This window comes from Alligator sinensis, unplaced genomic scaffold, assembly GCF_000455745.1.
Source record: "Alligator sinensis unplaced genomic scaffold, ASM45574v1 scaffold1021_1, whole genome shotgun sequence".
Classification (NCBI taxonomy): Eukaryota; Metazoa; Chordata; order Crocodylia; family Alligatoridae; genus Alligator; species Alligator sinensis.
In genome coordinates, this window is record NW_005842185.1 from 376,569 (window position 1) to 383,982 (window position 7,414).

The window sequence follows — 7,414 nt, forward strand, 5'->3', positions numbered from 1 at the left end:
GACCGGAAGTGGCAGGGGGGAGCAGGGCCAGACTGAAGTGGCAGGAGGGGGGAACAGGGTTGGACCCGAAGTGGTGGGGGAAAGGAGGAGAGCAGGGTCAGACCTGAAGTGGGGGGGTGAAGCAGAGTGGGGTTGGACCCAAAGTGGCAAGGGGACTGTGGGGGGGAAGCAGAATCGGACCTGAAGTGCTGGGAGAGGAGTGAGGGTACGGTGGGACTGGATGAGGAGCAGCAGGGGGGTAACAGAGGGTGCGGGGCTGGACATGGGGCTCCGTCCCTGTCATCCCCCCCTGTCATTCTTGATGGGCAATTTGCTAGTTTCATATAAGGATCTATAGTGTTAAAAGCTAGGCCTGTGTGAAGTGACTAGTATTTACTTCGGATTCCAATTTGGTCAACTCGAAGGACAGTGATTTGATTCGGTGATTCAAATCACTGTCCCAAATCAATTCAGCTGAACCTGATTTGGAGATTCACCTGCTGCCAAATTGGCCGAATCTCAGAGTCAGACAGGCCTCATCCCCAGCCCGGTCTCCCAGCCCTGTCAATGGCTACCCTGCCTAGCCCCAGCTCCCAGGTCTTTAAAAAAAAAAAAAAAGCCCCAAATTCACCAGCTCCTGCCAGGTGGGGGGGGGGCAACCCCCACTGCCCCGCGCTATGAGGGGGGTTCTGCCACATGCCCCAAGAAACCCTGACAATTGCTACAGCAGCTGGTGATTCAGGGGCATTGTTGTTTCTTTGTTTTTAAGAACTGGGAGCTGGGGTGGACAAGGAAGGCATGAGGGGGTGGAAGAGCAGGCAAGGCTGGAGGGGCCCGTGGCAGAGCCCCCCACACAGAGTGGGGGCAGTGGGGGGCAACAGGGATCACCCCCCCTTTCTGGCAGCAGCCGGTGAGTGGAGGCTTTTTTTTTTTTTAAAGAGCCAGGAGCTGGGACCGGGCAGTGCAGCCATGGGGGTGGTAGGGCTGGGAGAGTGGGCGGGGATCAGGGGGGACTTGGGGGGACTGGGGGAGCAGACTGGGGATGGGGCCTGGCAGGGGTCCCCCCATGGTACCCTCCCCTCTCCTCCAGCCTCACCTCCCCTGCCCCTGACTTACCAGCACAGAGTCCAGGTCCAGCTCCCTGTGGTGGTGAGCCGGGACTGCCCAAATCTCCAAAGCTCTCTGAATCTTTTCCAAATTGATTTGGAGAGCTTCAAATTCAGACCTTTTTATTGGTCTCCTGAATCAATTTGGATTCGGAGATTTGGCTGCCGAATCGGGCCGAATCTTCTCCGAATTGAATCAACATCCAAAGCTTTGCACAACCCTATTAAAAACAATTTTGACCTGTTTTGATCTTTCAGAGTTCTTTCCAATAGAATAATTGCTGTATTATTTTTCCATAGTCAAAAATGAGTAAAAACTAGAGCTGGCATTTTGTGAGAGATGCCTTGAGCCTAAAAAGGTGTCCCTTGAGCCTAACAAGGGGTGCCTAGTCTAACAAGGTTGAGAACCACTGACAATTTAATCTTCAACTAAAAGGCTAAATCTATTTAGACTGGGAGAAGGATGAAAATCAGGGCTGCAGAACTAAGAGCCTCATAGGAAAAGAATGTTATTATTTTCTTTCACAACTAGATCTATTTTCTTATCTGCTTTGGTTTTTCTTCCTCAAATGTTCCAGTTTCTCTGCTCAATTGTGCTTGCAAAATTGTTTCCCTGTAAAGCAGTGAAGATTGAAAGAGTATGCACAGTCCATCTTTATTTGCAGGAAGTCAAAGGGCGTCCAGTTCCCTCTAGCCTACCCAGAGGCAAGAAGCAGTGGCTCATGCAATAAACAGGCAACCATAAAGAGACAGTAAGCCTGTAGGAAGAAGGAACAATTAGTTAGCTTCAGGCCTTCTCCATTAAAAGCCATGAAAGCAGGACAGAAATCAAAGGGCAACTGTCATTCTTTTGTGTTTCTCATGTGCTACAATTTTGCGGCTTTTAGCTGGGCTTTGCAATTCTCCACTGTTAGAGACACTTTGATCAACATCCTGCCACCTCTGCAACCAACAACTCAGAACAAATGTTCTCCTCTCTTCAGACAGCAATGGGTACTCTTTTAATAAAACGTTTCCATTGCTTTCCTCATTATGTTCTTCAGTACTTTTTGAGAATAGGATTCTTTTACATTCAGTTTTGGACAACTGATAAAATTTGATTACAGAATCCTTGAATGGTACGGGCAGGAGAAAATAAGTACTGTTCCAGATTAAACATGTCTGGGAAACCTCTTTGAAAGGAAACAGGAGCTATGCTTTGGGATGCCCTATCACTGTCTTCAGAAAATCCTCCATATCAATTGGAAGGTGAAAAGAATGAACACCAGCATTCTGGCTCAAGCAAACACCACCAGCATCACTCTGTTTGTATGGCACCAGCTCAATTAGACAGGACACGTTATAAGTTCCCAAACTATATTCTTTACTCCCAAATCATTATGGTCACTGCTCTCCTCAGCAATCCCTTGCAGTTGAGGATAATTGTCTTTCATGATTGCATTATCTGTGGGTCCAAATATGACTGACAAGGCTGTTCCAGGATTGACAGACTCTGTTGCAACTCACTCACATGTTTCAGTATGGGTTGGGTGGCTCTGGTTTCTTGATTTGGTCTGCGACATGCTGTTTCTGCTGCTCCTGCTTTTCTGTTGTCATTGTAAGGTTTCAAGTACTGAAAGCTTTGCAGCAAACTCTTCCTCCATTTGGAGTGGTCCTGGGTGCTAGTTGTTGTCAATGTTGCATTTTTCAAGTTGGCCTTGAGGATATCCTTGAAGCATTTTCTGTGCCCTCCTCTTGAGTGTACATCTTGACTGAGCTGAGAGAATAAAACTTGCTTCAGGAATCTGGAGATGGATATCTGGGTGATGTGATTGGTCCAGCAAAGTTAATGTCAGATGATCCTTTTTGGTCAGAGGGGAGAGCAACAAAGGTGATGTCATGGTGGAGATCTGCTATAGACCACTAGACCAGGAGGATGTGGTAGATGAGCTTTCTTCAAATAGCCAGTGGAAGTTTAATGATCAAAGGCCCTGGTTCTCACAGTGGACTTCAATCACCCTGATGTCTGCTCAGAGGACAACACAGAAATCATATAGGCAATCTGGAAAGTTTTTGGAGAGTGCTGGAGACATTTTCCTGCTGCAAGTGCTAGAGCAGCCAACTAGGGCCCATGCTTCTCTTGACCTGCTACTCATAAACAGCGTAAGAGTTGGTGAGGAATGTAGTGTAGTGGATGGCAACTTGGGCAGCAGTGACCACAAGATGATTAAGTTGAGGATCCTGAGGAAAGGAAGGAAGGATAGCAGCAAAGTAAGGACCCTGGACTTCAGAAAAGCAGACTCTGACTCACTCAGGAACTCATGGGCAGGGTTCTCTGGGAGGCCAGTCTGAGGGGGAAAGGATTCCAAGAGAGCTGGCCACACTTTAAATAAACCTTACTGAGAGTACAGGAACGAATCATGATGTGCAGGAAGACTAGCAAGTATAGCAGAAGACTAGCTTGATTTAGCAGGGAACTCTTCAGTAAACTAAATCACAGAAAGCAAGCTTATAAGTGGAAACTTGGACAAACAACTAAAGAGGAGTATAAGAGTATTTCTTGGGCATGCAGGGATGGAATCAGGAAGCCCAAAGCACAATTGGAGTTGCAGCTAGCAAGTGATGTGAAGGGTAGCAAGAAGGGTTTCCACAAGTATGTCAGTAACAAGAGGAAGATCAGGAAAGTGTGGGTCCCTTACTAAATGGATGAAGCAACCTAGTAACAGAGGATGCAGAAAAGGCTGAAGTACTCAATGCCATTTTCACCTAAGTCTTCAAAGACAAGGTCAGTTCCCAGCCTACCACACCTGACAGCACTATTTGGGGAGGACATAAGCAACCAACAGTGGCAAAAGAACACGTTAGGGACCATTTAGACAACTTGGATATATACAAGTCCATGGGACTGAGGGAGTTGACTAATGTGATTGCAGAGCCACTGGCCATCATCTCTGAAAACTCGTGGAGATCAGGAGAGGTCCCAGATGATTGGAAAATGGCAAATATAATTCCCATCATTAAGAAAGGAAAGAAGAAGGATCCAGGGAACTACAGACCAGTCAGCCTCACCTCAGTCCCTGGAAAAATCATGAATCAGGTCCTCAAGGACTTCATTTCTAAGCATTTGGAAGAAAAGAAGCTTACTGGGAACAGTCAGCATGGATTCACTAAGGGCAAGTCATGCCTGACCAACCTGATTGCCATCTGCAATGAGATGTCTGGCTGTGTGGATATGGGGAGACCAGTGGATGTGGTATACCTTGACTTTAGCAAGGCTTTTGATACAGCCTTAGCAGGCAAGCTAAGGAAGTATGGGTTGGATGAATGGACTGTAAGGTGGATAGAAAACTGGCTGGATCATTGGGCTCAGAAGGTAGTAGTCAATGGCTCAATGTCTAGTTGGCAGTCAGTATAAAGTGGAGTGCTCCAGGGGTCTGTCCTGGGGCTGGTTTTGTTCAATATCTTCTCCAGTGACCTGGAATATGGGAGACAGCGCACCCTCAGCAAGTTTGCAGCTGACACCAAGTGGAGGGGGAGTAGTAGATATGCTGGAAGGTAGGGTTAGTATTCAAAGAGACCTAGACAAACTGGATGATTAGACTAAAAGAAATCTCTTGAGGTTCAACAAGGACAAGTGCAAAGTCCTGCACTTAGAATCCCATGCACCAGTATAAGCTGGGGCTTGACTGGCTAGCCAGCAGCTCTGCAGAAAAGGACCTGGGGGTTACAATGAGCAATAAGCTGAATATGAGCCAGTAGTGTGCCCTTGTTGCTAAAAAGGCTAATGGCATACTGGGCTGCATGGGTAGGAGTGTTGCCAGCAGGTCAAGGGAAGTGATTATTCCCCTCTATTCTGCACTACTGAGGCCACATATGGAGTCCTGTGTCCAGTTTTGGACCCCCCACTACAGAAAGGATATGGAAAAATTGAAGACAATCCAGTGGAGAGCTGTGAAAATAGTTAGAGTGCTGTACAACATGGCTTATGAGGAGAGGCTGAGGGAACTGAGCTTATTTACAAGAGAAAACTGATGGGGGACTTAATAATAGCCTTTAAACCTGAAAGATGGTTCCAAAGAAGATGGAGCTAGACCAGGAGTGGGCAAAATATGGCCTGCAGGCCGGATCCAGCCCGAGAGGCCATTCTATCCGGCCCGCAGGGCCCCTAAAAAAATGTAGAAAATTAATATTTCTCTGCCCTTGGTTCCTGTCAAAAATGGGCAAGGGCAGTAGGACCCAGGGGAAGCCCAGCGGGCTCCAACAACAGCGAGGCCTACCCCGCCCCACCCCCCAGGCGGAAGCCCCAGCTGCAGTTTCTGGGCTGGGAGCAAGTGGCTGCTCTGGTGCGGAAAGCTCAGGTAAGAGGAGGGGACCCCAGGCAAGGAAGGAGTGTGGGGGGGGGGAAAGGCCCTTCCCTGCCCACACCTGGTGCCACACGCTGCAGCTTCTCACAGCCCACATGGGGCTGCCTGTGCCCGCTCTGGAAAGCCCCATGCAGGCTGCAAGTGCCTGCAGTGTGGGACACTGGGCATGGGGTGGGGGGGGAGCCGCTTCCCCCCTGCACTCAGCTTTTCCCTGGGCTCCTTCCCTGTGCAGAGAACAGCGGCCCCTCGCCCGGCACCCTACATTGCAGGTGCTCACAGTCTGTGCAGGGCTGTCCACAGCAGGCACAGGCAGCCCCAGGCAGGCTGCAAGTGGCTGCAGCGTGGGACGCTGGGCACGGGGCAGGGAGGAGCTGCTTTCTCCCCCCCCCATGCTCAGCACGAGCTTGTAGCCCTGCCCCACTGCCAGGCTGGCAGTGGGGCGGGTTACAAGCTGGTGCTGAGCATGGGGGGGGGAGAAAGCAGCTCCTCCCTGCCCCATGCCCAGCGTCCCACGCTGCAGCCACTTGCAGCCTGCCTGGGGCTGCCTGTGCCTGCTCCAGACAGCCCCGCGTGGGCTGTGAGCGCCTGCAGCAGGGAGCGCCAGCTGTGGGGCAGGTGAGGGGTTGCTTTTCCCCATGCCCAGCACCAGCTTCTTCCCTGCTGGTGAGCAGGGGGTTGGGGCTGTGAGCTGCCCCCTGCATGTACCATGGGGCTGGGGGGCACTGGGTGTGAGCAGGCAGGGAGCCAGTGGGAGCACAGGGCCCACACTGGGGTCCGGGGGCCCGTGCCGGGGGGGCCCAACGCAGGGTGGCAGGAGCACAGGGTCCCAGCCAGCAGGGGCTCTATGGAGCCAGGCCAGCTTCCCCCTCCCTGCTGGTGCAGCCCAGCCTGACTCCACAGACCCCTGTTGGCCTGCACCCCACTCTGGATGCCACCGGTGCTGGCCCTGGGACATGGGTCCCAAGATGGTGACCAGGGGGTGGGGCACCTGTCAAGGGGCAGAGCACCCCATGCGTCCCTCGACAGCCTGTCACAGTGGACATCCACCCAAAATAATTGCCCGTCCCTGAGCAAGACTGTTCTTAGTGGTGGCAGATAACAGAACAAGGAGCAATGGTCTCAAGTTATATCCAGGGAATTTGGGGTAAAATATTAGGAAAAACTCTCTCACTAGGAGGATAATAAAACACTGGAACAGGTTACCCAGAGAGGTTGTAGAATCTCCATCCTTGGAGGTTTTTAAGACCTGACAAGACAAAGGTTGGCTAGAAAGATATAGTTGGGGACGGTCCTGCTTTGAGCAGGGGGTTGGACTAGATGACCTCCTGAGGTCCTGTCCAACCCTAATTATCTATGATTCTATAATTGTATACAGTAGCAGAAAATGATTCCTGAAATCAGGCTCAGTTTGTATATATGAAAGATAATTGCTTTATAAAATGTGCCTACTGTATCCCATTGTCCTATAGAACAGTCTTCATTGCATAAATCAGAGAAACAAAGGTAATGATGACTATAATTGCAACCTCTTCAAGAGAAGGGTTTTTATCCTGTGTTTGTGCATTGACCTGTACAATTGATCTAGTGGGATATTTAGGATTTTGAATGCAGAAGCTCTGTAGGTTTTAGCCCACTGATGTAATATCACATTGTAAAGGCTTGTTTGCTAGCCAGGGGCTTCTGAGTAAGCACCTAACACATAATGTACTATAATTTCCTTTAATATTCATTAGATTCTTGAGTTTAATAATAACCATAGAATAAGAGGAACTGGATCAGTTTAGTGAAAGGCACATTTAGAGGAATATCTCTATTTAGAATACTCCTATTTTTCCATTTATTTTGCCCGTGTAGCTTTCAAATGTCTATATTTACTTCTCTCTGACTATATTTCCACTGAAGAATGCTGAATGAAACTCCTTTCAAACAATCTCAGTACTGCTTACAGGCTAGGAAAAGGGTTCACTATGGAATGACAAGGCATTT